Here is a 23,833-nt window from a genome sequence, read left to right on the forward strand (position 1 = left end):
CCCGCGAACATTTGATTTGTGGGAAGCAGGGGAGGGGGAGGAGCAGGGGTGGAGTATTCAGGGGAGGGGGCAGAGTTGGGGCGGGGGTGGGGAAGGGGCGGAGTTGGGGCGGGGCCGGGGCCCCATGGAGTGTCCTCCTTTTTAAAAATTAAAATATGGTAACCCTAGGTTGAGCACGCCTGGGGAAAGTTGGAAACCAGCGCCTGTGCCCTGCAGTGCGCTGGCCATAGAATTTCAACCAGCTATTTCTACATTGAGATGAAGGACTCGTGTCTGACGTAAAACTTATTTTAGAAAAAGACAGGGGCACCTTAAAAAAAAAATCAAGATATTAAGTCTCAAAGTGATGAAGAATGTACCACACACACCCTTTAGACCTTGATTCTGGAAAGCACTTAAGCATGTGCTAAAATGCTTTCCTGAGCCAGTGCCTTTGTGAGCTATTCCAATGGTTAGTTATCCTCACTGTTAAAAATGTGTGCCTTAATTCTAATTCTAAGTCTTCTAGCTTCAGCTTCCAGCCATAGGATCTTGTTATGCCTTTGTTTAGATTACACAGTGTTGACCCCCGAACTGAATACACTTTTTCAGTAGTGATTTCATCAGTAGAGGTAGTATCATCTCCCACTGAATATTTCCCTGTTCATACATCCAAAGATTATGATAGCCCTTTTAGCCAGAGCTTCACACTTAGCCTTCATGTTTAGTTGGTTATCTATCTCTGCATTCTTTTCAGTGCCACTGCTTCCCAGTCCCCCCTACTTGTAAGTATGGCCTACATCAGAGGTAGTCAACAGGTGGACCGGGGGCCAAATCCAGACTGCCAGATGCTTTTGAACAGACTCCAAAATCTTTTTATTTACTTATTATCATAATTGGGTTATTATTATTATTATTATTATTATTATTTTATTTTCTCTAGAGTCTGGACCTTGATTATACCTTGATAAAAAATAACTGATACTCCTGGCCTACATTCATACGCAAGAATAATGGGGAGAAAGGGAGCTCTATGGAGCTCTATGGAGGATGTAAAGAGGTAAGGCAGAATAATTTCTTGAATGAGTCAGTGAATATTTTCAAATCTTATTTCTATTTCAGATATAGACTGAATGAAGATAGAATTGTTACAGGACTAGAGACAACCTAAAGAAGACATCTAGGTCATCGCTCTGAGGATGGTATTGGGATGATAGTTCCTATGTCTAGATACATTTCTCTTTTTTAAAAAATCTGAAGTATTGCCAGGGAGGAGATAAGAAAAGAGGAGAAATCTCTTTAAACATTTGGTAACGGTAACCCTTTTAGAATGCTTTGGTTTGAGGTGGCATTCAAAGGAGATATTTGATATTCTCCTTAGGATTAAAGGCTGTTAGGCCATCCCACTCACATTATCTGGTTGATCTATTGAAAGGAAGTCAGTGCTTATTTCTGCCCTGCAAACCCAGAAAAATGCTTCGTGGCTCCAGAACAAAATGGCTGGTTAGCTCAAGGTCTCATCTGTACTTTGAGTACAAGGAATTCTTTCCCTCCCCTTTCCTTCCTCTAATGAAACAGCAAGAATAAGAAAGCAGGTGGTTCCACTTGGATAAACCTTTGAGTATGTCATCTGAGGAATTCACCCAACAACTTAGTCCCAATGAAAAGTGAATAATATAAAGATGGTCCATGTGACAGACATTACGCTCTTCTGACTTCCCCCTCCCTCTCCTCAGGTTGGCCTTATGCTGCATATTGTCTTAACTGACCATAATTTTGCCATAATCTTTCAAGGATACATTTATAGGCCTCTTAGCACCATTTGGCAATCGACACTGTGGATGCCTTCTTTCCTCTGACTGAGAGGATGAATCAGAGCTCAAAACGCCATTGTTCTTGTAAATGGTTTTAAGTATCAGAGGGGTAGCCGTGTTAGTCTGGATCTGTAAAAAGTAACAGAGTCCTGTGGCACCTTCGTCAGACGAAGTGGATACTTACCCACAAAAGCTTATGCTCCAATACATCTGTTAGTCTTAAAGGTGTCACAGGACTCTCTGTAAATGGTTTTGTGCAACATAGATATTTCATGGCTCTCCAGCTGTCTAGGCTATGCTGTTGTTTATCTTTTTCATGAATACAATCTGGACAAAATGCAAGGAATGCAACAACTTCCTGGTATTTATGGAATATGGCATTTATTTTGGTATAAAAGCTATGTCTTTTCTTGGTATGCCTTTTTCTGTGTGAAGGTACTGTATTATGACTCCACAGAAAAGAACCACTAGTTCTGATATTCTTCTGTCTGGAGAGCTTCTATTTAAAAAACTGCTACTTCAATTGTTAGGAAATACAACTCGTGCTGGCTCAAAAAGATGGTTTTGTGAATGGTTTAAAAACATTGGGGTGGCTTCTATACTTGCTGAGGTGTCAATAGGAAGGTCACTAAGGTCTCTTGAAGATACAATTGACTGTGGCTGCACGTAGCACAAGACCGATATTTGTCTTTTCAGTGTTTTTGCCTCCAGGTTTAAGTCCTGGCTGTTTTGGAGAAAAATCCTGAGTTTCTGAGATTTGGGCTGATCTGGAAGAATTATTCTTGCCCCCACACCAGTATTTGAACTTTAGCCAAGTGGATGTGTTTATTTTCTTCTGTTGCCAGAGCCATGGTCTGGGGAAGTAGGCATCTTTGCTGGCTCCTGAAGGTTTGCCTGGCATTTTTTGGCTGCACTTCCAACAGGGGCAGATAGGGAGGCCGCAGAGTCTGCAGAACATTCTGCTGGGAATCCAGTTCCAGAACTGGAGGAAGGTAGCTGAAGCTGAACCCTCCGAGTATCTGCTTGTGCCGATGGGTTGAGACCTTAGTGCAGGTTTTCAAGCAGGTGAAACAGGCAGGCAACATACTTACATTCTTAGATCTAAGGCCTTGGAACTTTTCTTTGGTGCCTTTACCATGGTAACTTGGTGCCATGGTGTAGGATGGAGGACAGGCCCTGGAGCAGTGCCTCTGAAGCAGAGGGGCCTTGAGAAAGAGAGAATAAGGATAAGATCCCCTGGGGCAATGCTCCTGCAGGTCCCCAAGGTCAGAGAAGCCTGGTTTAAAAGTCCAGTTTAGAAATTTGGGTAAAGAGGGTCTTTAATTTTTGTTTGAAGGATTCTTGCTCCCTGGTGCAAAGCTGGCAAGCTCTTCAGGAGGGACAGAGCTTGGTCCCGAGTACATGACTGATGAGTCTGATTCTGCCTTCTTGAGCCACAATGGTCTGTGGAGTTGGATCCAACGGAAAATGGTTCTCCCCATGGAAGAATAATCTTAAGCATCTAAGTCTGAGAAGCCATGCTCAGAAACTTTTATAATGATAAAGGCAACAATCCTTCCAGATGAGGCAACACACAAAAGTCTAAACAACTCTAGGGCTGCCAGAGCTTACTACGTAGTCCTCCTAATTTTTCAGCAGAAACCCCCTTGAGGCTGGGAGTCAGTCATTGTGGCTTTGGAATGTGCAGCAGCCCTGAATTCTATACACACTCCCACTTTAACATTCATCTTTTAATTTTTTTTCATTATTATTTCTAAAGCATGGATTTGAACATAAACGACATCATACTCCTAAAACTCAGCCAGGCTTTAAACCAAGGCCAGCTCTGCTGGGACAACCAAAGTAGACGTTCATAGCCACTCTTCTAATCAGCAACCTAAGGACTTGTCTATAGGGGAGAGAAATGACTTATGTAGCTATTCTGCAATAGCTACTTCCGTATAGCTGCCCATGTAGACACACTATTCTGGAATAAAACTAGGCTGGGAAGAGTTAGATTTTTATCTGTAAATATCAGTAAAAGTCAATTTCACCTTACACATACAAACTGACGAAAAAATATTTCCATTGATGATGATAGAAATTTACAGATAGGCAAAATAAGAAAAATGCTGCTTGAGAACTTAAGAGTTTGATTTAAGGATATTTACTTTGTATATTTTGACATGTGACATTGATTTGAATGGTTATAAAGCTGTAGGTTTTTGAATATTAATAGCTACTGTCATTAAATTATTTTCTGATTCCCCCACCCATAATTTCCTGCAACTGTGAAAATTTAAAAATCACTAAAAAAAATGCTTAAAAATAAACAAACATCAATATTATCCACTGAAATTATACAAAATATAGAAACTGAATTCTGCCATGCCTAAATAAAAATTACTTTATTCTTTGAGTGGAGTAATTATTCTGGAATCAGGGTCACTTTTAGTCTGAACTAGCATGTCCACATGAGGGAGTTACTCCAGAATCAATACATTATAGTGGAATACCTACATCGGTCAGTTTTCCCCACGTAGGCAAGTCCTTAACCACTTCTCAGTAACACGTCATGATCAGTGGATTTCCTCACTCATAACACTTTCTGCCCAACCTTTCAAGACAGGCTTAGTTCTTTCCACCAACTTCTCAAAATGCCAGATAGATGTTGTCCTAGACAAGCATTAATACACAGAGACACAAGGACATATTCAATACTACTGGTCCATTGCCACAGTTCCCTATTACAATACAGTTAAGTGTGTCAACAGAGAGAGGTTCCACAACTTCATAACTATTGCTTGCTTAAACAACAAGGAGTCTGGTGGCACCTTAAAGACTAACAGATTTATTTGGGCATAAGCTTTCGTGAGTAAAAACCTCACTTCTTCGGATGCATAGAGTGAAAGTTACAGATGCAGGCATTATATACTGACACATGGAGAGCAGGGAGTTACTTCACAAGTGGAGAACCAGTGTTGACAGAGCCAATTCAATCAGGGTGGATGTAGTCCACTCCCAATAATAGATGAGGAGGTGTCAATTCCAGGAGAGGAAAAGCTGCTTCTGTAGTGAGCCAGCCACTCCCAGTCCCTATTCAAGCCCAGATTAATGGTGTTGAATTTGCAAATGAATTTTAGTTCTGCTGTTTCTCTTTGAAGTCTGTTTCTGAAGTTTTTTTGTTCAATGATGGTGACTTTTAAATCTGTAATAGAATGACCAGGGAGATTGAAGTGTTCACTTACTGGCTTATGTATGTTACCATTCCTGATGTCCGATTTGTGTCCATTTATTCTTTTGCGGAGGGACTGTCCGGTTTGGCCAATGTACATGGCAGAGGGGCATTGCTGGCACATGATGGCATATATGACATTAGTGGATGTGCAGGTGAATGAGCCCCTGATGGTGTGGCTGATGTGGTTGGGTCCTGTGATGCTGTTTCCAGAGTAGATATGGGGACAGAGTAGGCAACGAGGTTTGCTACAGGGATAGGTTCCTGGGTTGATGTTTCTGTGGTGTGGTGTGTAGTTGCTGGTGAATATTTGCTTGCTTGCTCTCTCCCCCACTCTATTTCCTTACTCTGTATTTCCTCATTTAACATGAGAGAGGGGAGAGGATGGGAAATACCTTTTAGAAGGTGAACTCAACCTCCTTTCCTTGTTAACCCTTCTGCACCTTAAAGACAATGGTAAAGAGAAGTCAGATTGTTTCCGCCTGCATTTCCTCAGGAAGGAGCTGCTTCAGACCTCTCAAGTCTTGCAGCAGTGGCATCTTCCTTTGTTTTGATCAAGTTGCACTAACAGCCATGATGACCTCTTGAGGTCCCTTCCAACTCTGATATTCTATGATTCTATGTTGGTGCCAGTCTGCACAACAGAAGGTGACCAATACCATTAAAACAAAACAGCCCCCCCTCATTATGGAAAGAGTCTTCACTTCAACCAGAAAGCAAGATCTGTAGGTTCTTCAGAACCTCACTTGGTTGCAGACTAAAAATTCTGCTCAAAGACTGAACGCTATCCACCATGGTTTCTTGTATATTTACTTATCTTTAAATTATGTGCCCTAGTATAGCTGAATCCAGGTAAATGTCTTAACTCTCAGATTCTGGCTTCTAGCCAGACTTTAAACAACAACAACAACAACAACGGATTTACTAATCTATGGTTTGCAATGAAAAAAAATATCCCACCACAGGAAAAATCACGTGCTTTTAACCAAATCTAATCTAATCTTTCCTTGCAGCTATAAATTCAATCAGAGTGCTTCAGTCCCTAACTTCAGCCTCACACATATACACATGCACATGAGAATTACTGATGCAAACCTTTTGTACAAAGGTGATTCTGAAAAAAACATAAAATGAAACATTATAAATGGGCTTGATTAATACTCAACAGTTTGCAATCAGAATCAGTAAACAGTTCCTGGAGAATACATTGCCATTTTTAGCAACCACAGTATCCTCCAAAATATACTAGCAGTAACATGATTACTGTTACATAAAGGCTTTGACTTTCCTGCTATTATCCCAGTCTTGCTTTAGCACATACTTTATATTAGAATCCATTCCAGGAAGCATATGGCAATAGAACTAGGTCAACCATTAACCAAATAACAGGAAGCTGCTCTGCGGAGCACACCCTTCAAAAGCTTGCTTAATGGGCTAGCTCTTCAGAATGTGTCCTTCAGTAAGGTTGAAGCTAACAGTTCCAGTGGATTTTGCTAAAGCTGCAAGGTCACCCACGTTTGAAAGCTTCTGGTCATGCCCAATTTAGAATGGTTAAACTCATTTTTAAGTGCAGAAGCATCCAGTTCAGAAACAGAGATGATGGACTCCCCCACATCTGAGCATTTTAGCCTGGCTCAGAGAACAGTAGAGAACAGGCTCCAACAGTTCCTGCAGTTTGTGGAGAAATACCATCCATCCCTCATTACTCTACATTCCCACAATTTCATCTTTGAAAACATGCATCTCTCAGTGTAGAATAGAATACCATGGGGAAGGTGTGTTACCATCTTGTCTTAGTCCATACTTCTCCTTCATAGGCACACAAGTTATCGCCCAGATAAACAACCTCTGAATCATTGCAGCATTTGCAAAATATAAATTTTGTTCAGGATTTGTGATCAGTGTTTTTGACTAAGTTCTTCATGGTTTTATTTTTTCAGTGATATGTATCTATCTCAATGGCATGACACAAAAGTTAGTGATCTGTCAAATATTGGCAACAAAGAGTCCTGTGGCACCTTATAGACTAACAGACGTATAGGAGCATGAGCTTTCGTGGGTGAATATTCACTCTTTGCTGCTTTTAAAGATCCAGACTAACACGGCTTCCCCTTTGATACTTGTCAAATATTGCATTTTCTGAAAATAGGGGGGAGGGAAGGGAGAGGAAACCACCATCCAACATCACCGTTGGCATCTTCAACCTGTATTCACCCAACAGGTTTTGCTCTTCTGTTTTACGTGTGCTACCCTACTAGAATACTGTGTGCCACACCACATGCAACACAGAGGCCAATAAAGAGAGGCTGTTTTATCAGAAACCTACAGTTATTATTACAAGTGCCACGGAACAGAAATTCAGAAGGTGCCATAGGATGAGTTTAAATTTTGATGAATATTAGGTAGCTATATATAAGCACTTAGTCCGGCTAAAGTAGGAGATGAGTTGAGGAGTCCAATCTCCTCATGGAAATAAAAAGATCATTTGCCAAGTTTCTATGTACTAGTATATAACCTGTAAATAATTTTGTACATGGTAGTTACTGAAGCTTCTCAGATAAATGCTGAGATAATATGGCTGCTGGATTGCCATAAACCACAAACAAGTATTATACTTTGAGAGCTTTAGATGAAGTCACTACCAAGCCATGTGAGTGTAATCAAAGCATAAAGTGGAACATATGAGGACATTAATGTTGGTCTTGTGATATCTTCAGAATAATGCATACTGACTCTTTTTATGCTACGTTCCTTATTTTCTTTTGGGTAATATTTTTATGTAACTGCACAGTGTCTTCTTTCTAAAGTCACTACATTACAAATCTTCACTTTGATCTCCCACACTATCACCACAGGCATTAGAAACCACAGGGAGGAGAGATCTCCCAGGAAGGTATGTTGTCGTTATGTACAGATCACAATTCCTACAAGCAATCACAGAGTCATCATCAAGACATCCTTTGCCTAGTGTTACCTGTTTTGTGTATTTAATGCCAGAAACAAAAAAGGATATCTATTAAGAACATTCACTTAGATGACTGCTCCACAACACTGTGCCATGAAGACTCACTATGAACTCCAAAATCCTTAAGAAGCTGTCTAGCATCCTACCTACTCAATACTTATAGGTCACGCCCATTCCTCTGGTGTCATGTACTGTGGATTCCACTGGTCTTTCGGACAATGGTTGTAATTCCCAGTCATCAGCTAGAGCAAGTGATGATAACACAGAAAACAGCCAGTATGTGCGATCATATGTCCCTGCAGATTGCTTTATATCTTAAGCCAGAGCTCCTTGCTGAAACAGGCTAACTCAATGGAAGACTGCCAACTTTGCTATGGGTAAGATATTATTTTAGAAGTTATTTATAATCAGCCATTCTCTCAGTGAATCACTTTTTTTGTTTAAAAAAAAGTCAAATAAGATTTCTTTAGAGCATTTCTACAACACAAAGAAGTTTGAAGGAAAATATCCCAAGCAAAAATCTGGGAACAACATGAAACATTATTTCTTATTTATGATGGGGAAAACACACCTGATTGTGAGTTCATCCAAAGTGTGCTAGGAAGTTGTCAAATAATACTGAAAACACAACACAACCAGCCAATGGAAAACAAAGGTTTGTAGAGTGAGAATTATACAAGATGCGATGAAGGAACCGTATCTTCTATTATTAAAGTAAGTTCTCTTGGCTCAGATATATCCTTGAACTGCCTAGTACAGAAATAACTACTGCAACCTGGGATTATTTTACATAACTAAGAAGAAGTTCTGCATTGGGAAATGCCATTCCAGTTCCAGATAAATTGTTCAGTGTCATTTTTAGCTGAGCTTTAAAAACAACCACAAATATATACTGTAAGCACAAGTCCTAGCCTTGCAGTACTTCAACCAAAAATCTTCTGAATGGAGCCAGTGGAGTGAGCAGAAGGGTGAAGGGATGAAGTTATTAGAGCACAGAACAAACAGTCTTCCTAGACCGATCTCGTTTTATGTACATCTCCTCCCATCCCCAAAATGCTACTGGAAAAACATACCTGTGGGTTGATTACTTCTGTCATCAGCTCTCAGGAACGTCTGAAGCTAGTCATACCTTGCAGGGCTACCACAAAACAGCATCCAAGACAAGTATTCATTCAAGTTAGGCTGTAATAGTATTCCTTCAAAATCCCACTGAACAGGCAACAGAAATTGAGAGGGCTCTGGTTATGAAGCACAGCTCTGCCATGCCCATTACTGAGTAAGCTCTGGTATACTCCATGCTGTGACTACAGGAAGGTGTCTCCGGTTTAAAAAAAGAAAGAGACATTTCCTATTCAGCTGACAGAAGAATCCACAACACTGCAAGCCACTAGGCTTTTGCAGTCTGAGTCAAGAGAGTGCCGGGCAAGTTCATTTATGAAGTCTCCTCCTGCAAATTTATTCACTCCAGTGATTGTATTTGGCTTTTAGAGGGTTAATTTGCCTCTGGCTTTTACAAAAAGGGAAAAAGAACCCTTAAACTGTAGGACTTCCCTGTTAAGAGGGAAAGCAAAGACAATTGTGACGGTTGTCTATGGTTACTTAGCAATTACATAATTGCAAAGTCTATGCAGTATCACTTGCAATATTCTGTACCCTTCTTCACTTCACAGCTGCAGTACAATGTTCTCAAATGATTGCTGCTTTTGAACAAACTGTCTCTGCACTAAAGACAAAAGGATCTACAATGAAACTTCATCTGAAGCTCAAGACTCACATGACTAAACCCTTCTCATTCTCCAGATTTGTTCAACCCCCCCTTTTTTACCCATCATACATGCTTTTGGAGTATACTTCAGTTGTTTAAAACGACAGGTTCAAAAAGAGAAAGAAATGAAATCCTGCTGGGCTGAAGTTTTCAGATGACAAAGCACAAGGTAATCATGTAATACTGAAATGAAAGCAACATAAAAGGAGAAGATGCAGAGGGAAAAATCTATTTAGGCTTCCTGCACTGGCATGAAATGGCTGCTTTCCTTCTTACTGCCAGCTCCAATGCTTCATGTTGACATTACACATCCTGTACTGTAGATCCACCCCCATGCTGCTGCTTGCCCAACAGAATTATCTCCTGCGTCACAGCAGTGGTAACAGGACTGCTGGCTCTGCAGATCTGAAAGCACCATTTCAATGCTTAATACATGCAGCAACTGGACACATTACCAGATATTCTTGGTTGGTTTGTGCCACTCTCAGCAATACATTACTCGGCCTAACCTTCTGTTAACCAGATGGTCTGTTCTCCCCTTGGGATCAAACCATTAAACTTTATTTTATTAAATTCTATCAAAACGCAGGGACAGTTTACAGCAGAATGTCTGGTTCATCTCCAACAGGGTTGCTAAGATAAAAATAACTGGAAATACTGCTTCACACCAACAGGGAACAAGATCTTTTGGAGTAAATATTTAAATGATCTGCCAGATTAAGTACCATAGCAGTACAACCACATGGATAGCAACTTATATTATGTACATACACACACCTCTAATTACAAAGGGCCCTGGTAGCATTTTCCCTGATCAATTTTCATTGACAACTACATTAGTATCTATCATAATCACTTATAATTCAAAACCAGCTCTTTATAAAGTAACTTGTCAAAACCCCCAGCTTCCAGAAACACCATTATAAATACAGGTGATATGAAGTATATGAACACTATCTACTGAGTGCACACTCAACAGAACAAAGGAAAAGTTCTTTTAAGCTTCATCCTTATATGAAATCACACCTCAGGGATATGCAGGCAGTAAATGAAATCCAACTTAAGTATTTATCAGACAAATGCCAAATTGCACTACCCTACCCCCAAACCAAAATGCAAAGTGTAGGAATGCAAAACACAAGGGCAGTATGAATAGAAGTGAAAGAATTATCTATTGCATTAGCACTTGTTAGAGAGTGTAAATGAACTCCATCAGTATCCCCATCCGCAAGCACCAATGAACAACTTACGTATTTAGGTGGTAGCTGTTGAAAATTAAGTGCATTTCGCATTTAAGATGTCATTTCCAAGTGCATCACTGCAAACCCCAAGAGTCACACTCTGTGGAACTAAGGGTCTGGTCCACCACACATTTACTCACATGAGTAATCATACTGAAATTCAATCAAATCACTGGGACAGCTCACATGAATAAGCTACACACAAATAAGCTTTTGCAGGATAAGTCCTCATCTGCTGTTTTCCATCATACTCTAGTAACCAGAACATGGAAAGGTAGCAAAGGGGTCTGACCAATTAAAAAGCCATCTGGATATGAAGCTTCCTCTGATTTTGGGGGTAAACTTGTGGGCTACAGAATAGCAAGCATTGCTGTCAACAGGCTGCTTATTTCACCTGTAAAGAAGACTAGAAGTTCTCACTATATTTAGATGGCAAGTGTAAGAATATCCAGTGTAGCAATTTAGCTCCATCTACCTTTAAAATTTCCCAGATAGAAGAAAGTAAATGTTCTCCATTTTTTATGTCCCAGTTAAGATACTACCTCATCATAATCATATGACTGAACTCCATTGCCATGGCATACTAAACTTCAGTATACGGTAATGAACCCTCCAGAAAGTCATTCCATAATCTGAAACATCATCTACCCTTCAAACACACTAAAAATAGCTTACTCACCCCTTGAGGTCTCAACAGTCCATCTGATATTACAGTACAGTATTAGCAAAACTAAGTAGACATGAACTCTTAAAATAAACATCTCCACAGAGAAGATCGGAACACGGGTAAGCAGACCCTACATTACTGTACATCACTGAAGCTACATGAATAAACCTATGGAGAGCCATTTAGCACTGGAAAACGGGAGGACAGCCAAGTGTTTAAATGGTGCAAGTAAAAAGCAGAAAAAGTTTCATGTTCATTTGCATATAAGATTTGGTTTGCTCATTTCAAGTCAAGTGCCACCCTGCCACTGCAACTTCTGATTCCAGGCTTTAGGTTGGATTGCATTTTCTAGTTGTGAAACCATAATTAAAATATTAACAGTTTTAACATGATTCCTTGTGACCTCCTGATAGCATAGCACATTGAAAGCCTTATATTCCTCCTTATTGAGATCTATGGAGTACATTGAGGAAGGGGGAGTGGAAAGAAAGGTGTATGGTATGCTAACACTTGTGTTATTGCTCTGTAATCTATGATCTGATACATTAATTTAAAAGAACATTTCAGGTGTACTTATTTATTCATGTAGTTGGGAGACCCCAATATATTGACTCATTCCTCCCAACAGTTTCAGCAAGTAATAATATTCTGTCCTTGAATGAAACGTCTACCAGATCTTACCTGATAATAGAGCATCTGATGGCAGAGTCCACATACTTCTGAGAAGGAACTTTTTCTTTATCTAACGGAAAGTGTCCAGTAAACTAATTGCTTAGCTAGTCAGCTATAACCTCCAAAGAGGCATGCTTTTTATTTTTCCTATCCTACAACCACTGGGCCAAGAGGCCAGAAGAGGCACTGTATATGTTGATTCACTTAATGGCTGTAAGTAATATTTACCTCCAGGGGGCCTGATAAAGTTATAGTCTCTCTACATAACTACTATCATACACAATGCTGTTTCACACAATATGCTTCATCGTAGACAAGGGAACTTGACCTCTCTATGACCTGACAAAGCTGAAAGCTGATATCCTTTCTCCCCATTTCCTCCCCCCAACAGAAGATAAAAGATCAATAGACCAAAAGGAATTGATACAAGTAGACTTGATATTACAAGATTTAACTTTCAGATGCACTTCTGACCAGGAACTGAAGCACTTCCTTGCTTCATTGTAAGCTCTGGCCTTTGGAACTGTACTAAGAGGATAGCAACCATTTAGCAGTCAGGAGCTAATTAATTAGACTGAGAACTCTCTGGATACTCTTGTAATATTTAACACTCGCTAATTTCCTTAAACTGAATGGAGGACTGTCCAAAATATCTGAACTGGTCCTACTACACATGTGGGTTTCAGAACCTGCCAATAGTGGTACCTCTATATCCTGTAGCCAGCGCAAATTACCAAAACAAAGACAAGCAAGAGAAAAACTGAAATGCAAAGATGAGAACTTTCTGTTCACCAGAACGAGACAGTATCAGTATTTCTGTTTTTCAATTCTCTGTCATTTTCCCCCCATGCTTTTCGCAAAACAAAATAAACACAGAGGAAAATACTGATTCTAGTAGAACAGCAGACTACTGACACCTACCCCTTTGTTGCTGCTCCCTTCCTGAGCTGCTCAGCCCTACCAAGCCACTACCAAATAAAGAGTTACATAGACACAGTGTGTATATTTTTAGTCTCCTCTTCCTTACAAACCCTAGCTAGTAATACACATCTGAAAACAGATGATCAGTCAGCACAACTAAAGGTTCACTGGATGAGTACTTGCGTGGTAGCCCAGTGGTGCTAAATGATAAATAATGAAACTTGTGGGCTTCTATAGCACCTTCCATCCCAGGGTCTCAGAGAGCTTAACAAGCAATGGTCCCGATTCTGCTCCTCTTGGCACACAGTGAATAGTTCCTTACTCTGAAGGGGATGCTAACTATTTCTATTTCAAAATGAGTAAAAGTGGCAGAATCTGGCCCTGTGAGTTTAGCCTCTCAATATCCCTTCTGACATGGATAAGTGTTATTTATCCCTGTTTTTTAGAGTGATTAGGGACAAAATTTCCAGAAACAACCACTAATACTGGATTCCTCAGTTCCACCAGAGATCACTTCAACCCAATTTTCAGAAGCATTGAGCAACCACAACTCCAGCTGAAGCTGATGAGAGCTAGGAGTGTTCAGCACCTCTGAAGAAACCAGGCCCAAAAGGTCTCAAGTTAGGCACTCAACCGAAAAAAAAAAGTCTGGCTACTTTTGATATTTTGGTCACAAATGATTTGTCCAGCTTCACACAGGAAGCGTCTGGCAGAGCCGGGAACAAAAACTCATGTTTGACTTATTGCTCTGTGCCTTAACCATCATTCCTCCGTATGATCTCAGAAGTTTATAAGAACATAAGAATGGCCATACAGGATCAGACCAATGGTCCAGCCAGCCCAGTATCGTGTCTTCCGACAGTGGCCAATGCCCAGATGCTTCAAAGGGAATGAACAGAACAGGCAATCACCAAGTGATCCATTCCCTGTCATCCAGTCCCAGAACCTGTCAGTCAGAGGCCTAGGGACACCCAGAGCATGCAGTCGCATCCCCGAACATCTTGGCTGGTAGCCATTGATGGACCTAGCCTCCATGAACTTATCCAGTTCTTTTTTGAACCCTGGTATAGTTCTGGCCTTCACAACATCGCATGGCAGAGTTCCGCTGGTTGACTGTGTTGTGTGAAGAAGGACCTCCTTTGGTTTGCTTTAAACCTACTGGCTATTAATTCCATTAGCTGACCCCTGGGGTTCTTGTGTTATGTGACGAGATCAATAACACTTCCTTATTCACTTTCTCCACACCATTCATGATTTTTATAGATCTTTAATATATATCCCTTCAGTTGTCTCTTTTCTGTGCTGAACAGTCCCAGTTTTTATAATCTCTCCTCATATGGAAGCTGCTCCATACCCCTAATCATTTTTGTTGCCTTTCCCTGTACTTTTTCCAATTCTAACATATCTTTTTTGAAATGGGGCAAACAGAACTGCACACAGTATTCAAGATGTGGGCGTAACATGGATTTATATAGTGGCATTATGATATTTCCTAACGGTTCCTAACTTTGTTTACTTTTTTGATTGCTGCTCCACATTGGGCAGATGTTTTCCGAGAACTATCCACAATGACTCCAAAATTTCTTTCTTGAGTGTAACAGATAATTTAGAACCTATCACTTTGTATGTATAGTTGAGATTATGTTTTCTGATGTGCATTACTTTCCATACATCAACATTGAATTTCATCTGCCATTTTGTCACCCTATCACCCAGTTTAGTGAGAGCCCTTTGTAACACTTTACAGTCAGCTTTGGACTTAACTGTATTGAATAATTTTGTATCATCTGCAAACTTTAACACATCACTGTTTACCCCTTTTCCCAGGTCATTTATGAATATGTTGAACAGCACTGGTCCCAGAACAGACCTTGGGGGACCCTGCTATTAACTCTCTCCACTGTGAAAACTGACCACTGACAAAGGAAATTCTTTGTTTCCTGTCTTTTAACCAGTTACTGATCCATGAGAGCACCTTCCTTCTTAACCTTTGGTGAGGAACCTTGTCAAAGGCTTTCTCAAAGTCCAAGTACACTTTATCCACCCTTGTTCACCCTTTGTTGACCCCCTCAAAGAACTCTGATTGGTGAGGCATGATTTCCCTTTACAAAAGGCTTGTTGACTCTTTCCCAACATATTGTATTCATCTATGTATCTGATAATTCTGTTCTTTACTATAGTTTCAACCAGTTTGCCTGGTACTGAAGTTAGATTTACTGGCCTATAATTGCCAGGATCACCTCTGGAGCCTTTTTTAAAAATTGGCGTTACATTAGCTATCCTCCAGTCATCTGGTACAGAAGTAATTTAAGCGATAGGTTACATACCACAGTTAGTAGTTCTGCAATTTCATATTTGAGTTCCTTCAGAACTCTTGGGTGAGTACCTCAGACCTTACTACTGTTTAATTTATCAGTTTGTTCCAAAACCTCCTCCTTTGACACCTTAATCTGGCACAGTTCCTCAGCAGTGAGGACTGATGCAAAGAATTCATTTAGCTTCTCCGCAATGGCCTTGTCTTCTGTGAGTGCTCCTTTAACACCTTGATCCTCAATGACCCCACTGATTATTTGATTCCTGTTTCTGATCTACTTTTTTTAAAAAAAAACAGACATTGGAATGTCCACTTCATATATTGGTTAGCAGAAACCTTCAGTGAATTAATCAACTTCATGAGTTATTCTAGAACTTTTGTTTAGCCCAAGTTAGGAAATGTGGAATTCTTGGAGCTGTCAATTTTAAATTAACTACAGGAGGAAGGAGGCAGAAAGGGAAAAAAATGTTTACTTTTCTTTTAGTTTCATCACCAGACAGCTGAACTCTGACATTCAGACTTCAGTGAGCCCTTTATTAATGATCCCTTTCCCAACTAAACACTAAATTAAAGTCTTCAACAGATAACTAACTTTCAAGTAGTTAAAAGGTAAATATACCATGCTCTACAAGTAAAATGGCACTGCCCTCTTGATCTGAATCTCCAAGCACATGAACTCTTGCATCTTAGCTATTTTGTTTCCCTTTTTAAGCAATAATTCAAAAAATTTCATTTGCAACAAAAGTACAGGATTTTTCTTCCCATTTCCCCAGACCCCCCACCTCCAATACGCACGCACTTCTATCTTAGCCAATAATCAGAGACATTTTGGCAATATGTGGAAGGGAAGTCTTTTATGGGCCCCCTACAACAAACCATCATGGTTTGAATCCATTAGCATTGCAATCAATGTCCACTTTGTTGTATTCCAGCAGTTTTGGCCCATTTAATCTCCATCCAGAATGTTCCGGAAGGTAATTCATCCGACGATCAGTGATGTCATCCCAAAGTAAAACAGTTTGACCCAAAAAGACACCAGGGGAGGGGGAGAGGAGAGTTTGCTCGTTCAGCTGGTGCAGTGAAGCCCTTACTGTCCAGTAGATCTTGGAAAGAGATACTCTCTCTCTCTCTCTCTTTCTATATATATATATCAGAAAATTCCATTTTTAGTATATTTCAGTAAAGTCTTCTCCCTCATTTATCATGAGCACAGATTTCTCTCAGTCTTCCTATATCATTCTGCCTCTTAACATCTGCTTTGTTTTGTCTCACAAATCATTTTAATGCCTCTCTACCCCACGCAATTGCTCTATTACCAGCAAGTTTCCACTACACATAATTACGGCATGCCTTAGCCTACTTTTCTGTTGGCTGCACAGCCCTGCCTATTTTCTACTTGTGCTTATGCTACTGTTTGCTTTTCCTGACACTCTAATCCTTGCATCCTTTGAAGGCCTTATTTCCTCTACCTTGACAGCAGCTGGGATTCTAATTCTCAGGTCCCTTCCAAAGCTTTTCATTAGCAATAGCAATGCAATGGTTTAAATATCCTATTTCTTAATCTTCAGATCAGGATCGAAGATGTGCTTGTAAGATCTCTTGCAAACATGCCATATTATGCTGGTACCCATTCCTTTTCTTAACAATTGGTAAATTATTAAACTGCAAACATATAGCATTCATCAGAGAAGGGAAAAGGCAGACCCACAATGTATGGGGTGAAGGTTAATTGTTCCCCATACCCACAGGATCCTGGGAGAGTCCCATAGACTTCAGCACAAACCTAACAATTCAGTTTTATCTTCTTCCCAATTAAAAATATAAGCATCATCCACAGTGAAAACTGGATTCTTAAATTGACAGGCCTACTCCCTTGTGGTGATGCAGGTCAATCAAGTGCTTCTAGAGTTATTTGGCTTTCACTACATTAGCCTTGAAATAGGCCTTGTCCCCACTAAGCCCTACTTCGGACTAAGGTACGCAAATTCAGCTACGTTAATAACCAGACGCGATAAATCGATCCCAGAACATCGATTGCCTGCCGCCGGACCCTCCGGTAAGTGAAGACGTACCCTCAGTCATTACCCAGTTAAGTTTTCTGTAAGTCCTTTCTAATCACTGATGACATTGTTGCTGTGACGACAGCTCTTTGCCCAGACTCCATCATCAAGCTTTTATTCTTAGAAGGAAAGTATGTGACTCCCCATCTGAGAGAATAGCTATGTGCCTCAGGATCTCTTGCCTGTACTCTCTTTTAGCACAAAATAGTCCCAACAGCTCGGCTTCCTTGAGGGATCTTCCTAGCCCACCCTTATCACAAAATACTAAGCCTTTACAACACCAGCCTCACCCAGGTACATCATGAACCCCCTTCAGGGGCCAACTGTGCATGTTCATCTTCCATGGTTTCACCAACTGCATGCAGATTGTCCAAAAACATTGGGGTTTTCAGCACAAGGAGAAAAAGGGAGGTCAGAAGACACAGCTTTTTGTTGCTCTATCCGGGATTGACATTCAATTAATTGAAAAAAGAGAGTGGGTTATGTCTAGAGAATAAATACCAAGTGGTCCTAACCTTCCACCATGGGGGGAGGGAGGGGAGAGTTCTTTCCAAATATAGCTTAAGAAAAGTTTATTCAATTAGCAATTAGTCAAGAATGGTTTGAGAATATTGCAATAATAAGACAGTGCCCCAAGCTGAACAAAGCAATTCTACCAATGAAAGTATTCTTGCTGAAGATAGAATACAGTAAAAATAAAATCCACAAATGAGCCTGGGTACTTGCAAGTACCTGGAAAACGAAGATCCACTTTTGCCGAATCTCAAAGCTTCTCTAATGCTGTGTTTGTACTGCAACACGAAGCTTCACAGAACTCTAAGACAACAATGGCAAAATGTTAAATCTTGTGGTCTTCTTTCCAAAGTTAAAAGAAAAAAAAGAAAAAGAAAAAAGAACCTCATTTGACTTTTCCCCCCCAGTGTTTTCAACCTCCCAAAAATAAGCTGAGTAGACAAAAGAATGCTTCCAAAATACAAGGCATAAAGGAAGTCTGAATTCTTATAAATCAAGTCTCCTCATTTGGAAGCTTCCACTAAACCCTTTTCACTACAACCAACAAGATAATTATCATAAGTCAAGCTATCTCCCTTCCTCCCCCTTTTTCTTCTTTCAGCACTGGCATACAAACCACGCTATTTTAACTTCTTTCCTGTTCTCCCAGTTCTTCTGGAACATTTTATTTTCAACAGTCAACTCGTTTGGAGAAGTGCCATGCTGAAGTTCAACCGTTTACAATGTTAACTATGTCTCTGCCAGCAACTGAAGACTTGCATCACACCACCTTCTTCAGACCCTCTTAGATTAAAGAATTTGTGTTCCTTGGTCTTAAACATTTTAGAACATTTAAGCAGTCTTAACTCCTATCTCAGCCCTGTTTTTTCTTCAGAATTACTTTAGCAGATTGAAGTGTAAAGTGGGCTCCCCTCTCTCCCCCCCAACATTCTTTAGTTAATACTTTCAAGGTTTGGTCTTCAAATCCCAGGGGCTCATATTACATTTACTATTATCTGAAAGATTTCCATAAGAATCATTTCCTGTCACCAGCAGGATAGTTCAATGCTCCACTGTGTTTGAAGAAACACTGATGTTTAGACTAATGGGAACAGATATCTTTTTGGAAGCCACCAACTAGAAGTTCAGAACAAATCCACTCTCTTCATTATTAATGAAAATTATAGAATTCTGTCACTGGTAGAAGACTTGGAACAGTTTATAAAATGTATTCTTTCAGTCCAAGAGAGCTTACTGGAACCTTCCAGATAAATATTGCTATAAGGCTTCCTCCCTGGTGTGACAGAACGATAGCACAAGTTCACTAAAACAAATTAACTTAAAATTACACAAAAACTTGATGCGCTCTACAAACTTTTCTTCCCTACAACTAGTCCACCTCCCCAAATTACTCTTTGCAGCATTTTCGCTTAACAAAGTGTTGTTATTTTTGGTTAGTATACAACTAGGTGTGTATTTTTCTTCCCTGAGTTTGGTCAATTATAGATTTATAATAGGACAAAGCTGGTTAAGGAATATTACATAGTTATTTACCAATTTTACAGATTACGTCCTTCTTTCGCAGTTTAAAAACTACAAAGCAGTGTTCTTTAGCTTAATTTGAGAAATTACCTGCAACAACATACATAGATAGTATTAAAGCAGAATAGAACAATCTTAATTCTTATTGTAAACCTACATGTGCTCTATAGAAAGTCCACACAACTATCATGGGAGTAGCTTTTTGCTCACTACTCTGTTTCTGAGAGTTCGGCATTTCAAGAAGTATCTTTGTTTTTTGGAATAACCTTCCTCAAACTGTAGCTTGACCTATAATAAGATTTTAGTACTTCCTATTTCCTTTCTAGAGCTAAAATTAAACTGTCCATTCCTTAGGGCCCAGCATAACATCTGCCAGATGTCTAAGTATCTATGTGGAGCATTTTCTCCTAATACTTATCAGCCATCCTCACAATCAGTTAATGGCTTCCAAATACCAGTCTTCCTTTAAGTCACAAACCAATGCAGTAACATGATTAAATCTCTTTTTAGCTTTATTGAGTTACAACAATAAATCCACCCCCCAAAAATCTTACACTTCTGCTTGTGATTGTTCTAGTTTCCATATCAACCAACCAATTTTGCACTCACATCAGATTGTTCACATTCTGAACTCATTATATATACACATTAATACTTTTTCATTTTTTCTGGATAGTGAAACAGCATCTCTTCTCTCTACCAACTTGAAATATTCAATAGAGCTTTTTTTACATTCCATGTTCTTCAACAGCACAGCTCATGGTGATATGTGCTTTTATTAGGTTTGTAATTAATTATTGTGTAAACCAAGGAACAGAGCATCAAAGTCAAGAGAACAATTGTGAGGTACCCCTATTAGAAAATAAGACATTCTTTCTGAAGTTACTTTAAGGTTTACCACCTTTTCAATACTTATCAAGTCCATTTACTGTGATGTGAATTTCAGTTCCTGCTTGGAAATATCCAAGGTAAGTATCTTCACTAGAAGGAACATTCTTGTGAGAATAAGGCCATGTCCCTCCAAACATGAAGAGTGTTGTGTGGTATTTTACATTCATAGTGACTAATTTAGGATTTTCTACATTGCCATCACTACAACATGTATAGTCAGCCCTCCCTTAAGGTACTTCATCTTAAATCTCATATCTACTGCAGGATAACACTTTTCATGTTCTATAGCAATGGTTCTCAAACTCGGGGTCGTGAGGTTATTACATGGGGGGTCACGAGTTGTCAGCCTCCACCCCAAACCCCACTTTGCCTCCAGCATTTATAATGGTATTAAAGTGTTTTTAATTTATAAGGGGGGGTCGCACTCAGAGGCTTGCTATGTGAAAGGGGTCACCAGTACAAAAGTTTGAGAACTACTATTCTATAGCAATGAACTTAAGCTCAGAACAAACCCTTTGGTTTCTCTCATTTTAGAAATTCACTGCTTTTTTGGCTATGGAATGTATCTATCTAAAAATAGTTTCACAGTTACAGGGATGGAAGAAGGACAATGAGAACCAAAACCAAACTTATGGAATTAAATGAGGGCCTTTTCATTTACTTCAGTGGTCACCGATTCAGGCCCATACCACTGATCAGACAGTAAATGGATTTTCCTTGTTTTTTATTCAGTTTCAGTGTAACCTTAAACACATCTGAAATTAGTGTTCCAAAGTTCATCCCACAAAAATGGTGTTTCAAAGAAAGACACACATGTTTGCAGCCTTTCAGAAACTGAACCAGACACACTGGCAACCAAAATTCTGGAACCACACCACCTAAAATGTTACACGTAGAACATATTGCACGGGTACTACCATGTCAAAAAAATTGGAAGTGATCAGGAACGTGTTTTTTAAAATCTTCTAGCAGCTGCAATCACCAAGTTCTACTCCAACAACTACCATCTCCAAGTATTTCTACTTTTGTGTGTATTTTATCCTACGACCACCATATTGCTTTCTTGAGCTCTTCCAAATATTCTGAACGCAGTACAAAGCACATTACTCACACCTCTCTACTGACCCATGCTTTCAAACTGTATATTGTAGCTCCTTTAAATGCTGCAATGTTTTAGGATTCCAGTTTGCACTTTTGAAGAACTGCATAAACTCTGCAACCAATCTGCAAAGGTTGGTGGGCAGAGGGTGATGGGACACCTGCCATCCTCTTTTTAAGGCTATCCTAAACTATTCCATATAAAAAGGTGAAAAGAAATAAGCTTTGAGGAAATATGCCATCATATTTTTTTAAGATCTTAGGTTTCCATAATGACATTAAAAATAAACCAGAACACCAATGTTGCTAGACAGTTTCAGAAATAAGCATTTTTAAGACACTGAAAACATGAAAGTTGTTGGATGTTTTTAAGTCAGACAACATGAAGAAAAAGAGAAACCTCCATGAGAAACCGTATCTTTTATGGTACCTTAAGAACCTTCACCTTCCTAGCCTGCCCCAAGGCACCTCTAAAAGCTTTGTGACATTGTAAACATGTAACCAAATTAGTTGGCAAAAATGTTTCATTTTAATGTATACTGTATCCAAAAGAAGGAATGTTGGTGAGCCTCAGAAATGAAAAAGCTCAATACAAGGCTACCGACATCCCCTTAGCACCTTAATGACTGACATTTCATGGTGTTCTGCAGAAGAACCTGATCAGCCTCAAGTGATAGACACTTACCTCCAAATACTTAAGAAAAATTAGGTCTTTGGCCAACTGAATCAACATCTCAAATCCCATGAAGTTCAACCAGAAGAAAAATCTCAAAGGTTGACTTCAATATGAAAAATTGGAGAGAAAAAAACCTGAGGATGTGTTTCTCTGTGTGGATGAGAAATGGAAATTTCTTCCATTTCCTTATAGAATGAAGTCACAGAGAAGAACCCTCAAAAGGTTGCACACTGAAAAACTGAAGAACCCTTAAGGGAAAAAATAAACTAGGATTAAGCCAGCCATTGCCAGCAAAGCTTCAAAAAATGGAGAGACATCCATAATGAGCCCTTCCCATCTCAGCTTTGTCTACTGGGAGCCTGCTCTCTCTCTCTCTCTCCTCCATTTTCTGGTGGAGCTACAGAACATGACATGGCTTACCTGACTCAGATCACAGCTCTCTGCCAAACTAGTCACTTCCTCTTAGACATGCAAGCCGCTTCATGAGACAAACAGACACACACGAAAAGCAGCAGCAGAAAGCCCCCAAACTTGAAGGTCTTTCCAGTTGCTGACATTAAAACAAATGAAACTTTTTTTTTGTTTTGTTTAAAAAGGAGGAGAGGAGGGAGGGATCCTATCATATCTCATCTATAGGGAGCTTCAGGAGGATCTCACTCTGTGTAGGGTAGAAACTACAATGCTAAGAGGAAAAGAAAGGTTACTCCAGGAGACATAAAAAGCTTGGAGACTGTGTCTGCATGGGGGGGGGGGGGGAGCTTTGTGTTGTGGAGTCTGGACTGGAACCAAAGCAGACAGCTTGCAAATGGAGGACAGGGAGATAAAGGAAGGGAAAGGGAGAGGAGGGAAAGCTGCTGGGGGGAGGCTCTTTCTTCCCTGTGTGACTGGAAGACAGAGACACCCGGGGAACTGAGCAAGAAGTGAGGCTCTTTCCTCCTCCCTTCTCTCTCTCCCTCTCAGAGGAGAGCAGGAGCGTGTGTAATGGCTTCTCCTCTCCAGCTAACGCTGTCCTCCTCCAAGCAACCCCCTTCAGAAACCACCAGCCCCCCCGGAGACCCAGCCGGAGACCCCCACATCCCAACTTCAGGAGAGGCGGAGGGAAGGGGGGGGCGAGGAGGCAAATACCTGGGCGAGGGACCAGCGTTGCACCAGGGGAGGAGGAAGAGGAGAGAAGGAAGGAGAGAAAGAAAAAGAAAGAGGTCACCCGATTGCCTGGGTCGTGCCAGCACGGAGCTTTTCTCTCCTCTGTGTCTCTCCCGTCTCTGATCCAAGTCCACACACCCAGGCACCATCCAGTCCTAACACATACACACATCCATCCATCCCCCCAGCTCTGCTGATCTCTCACTTATCGCCCCATATCCCCCCCCTTAATGCAACAACAACAACAACAAAAAATTAATTAACCGCCTTCCTCCTCCCACCAGCACCAGCACCTCCTCCTCCTTCTCCATGCAGGAGACTTCTCTCTCTCTTTCAAACAAAACACCCCCCCTTTTTTTCTTTTCCTCCTCGCCTTCCT

General features: G+C 40.2%; 1 protein-coding gene across 2 annotated transcripts in view; it reads right to left on the reverse strand.

Annotated features, from left to right (window-relative positions):
• ZNF462 (zinc finger protein 462) overlaps window positions 1-23,833 on the reverse strand; it is a 116,821-nt gene that overhangs the window by 92,188 nt on the left and 800 nt on the right. The window contains exon 1 of one of the 2 annotated variants that reach the window (XM_054031671.1): window positions 22,732-22,986. The exons of the other annotated variant lie outside the window; for it this stretch is intronic. The gene's annotated coding sequence lies outside the window, so the exon portion shown is untranslated. Of the gene's footprint in view, window positions 1-22,731; window positions 22,987-23,833 lie in introns of those variants that run through there. 2 annotated transcript variants of the gene reach the window in all.

The sequence above is a fragment of the Malaclemys terrapin genome, chromosome 6, assembly GCF_027887155.1.
Source record: "Malaclemys terrapin pileata isolate rMalTer1 chromosome 6, rMalTer1.hap1, whole genome shotgun sequence".
NCBI lineage: Eukaryota > Metazoa > Chordata > Testudines > Emydidae > Malaclemys > Malaclemys terrapin.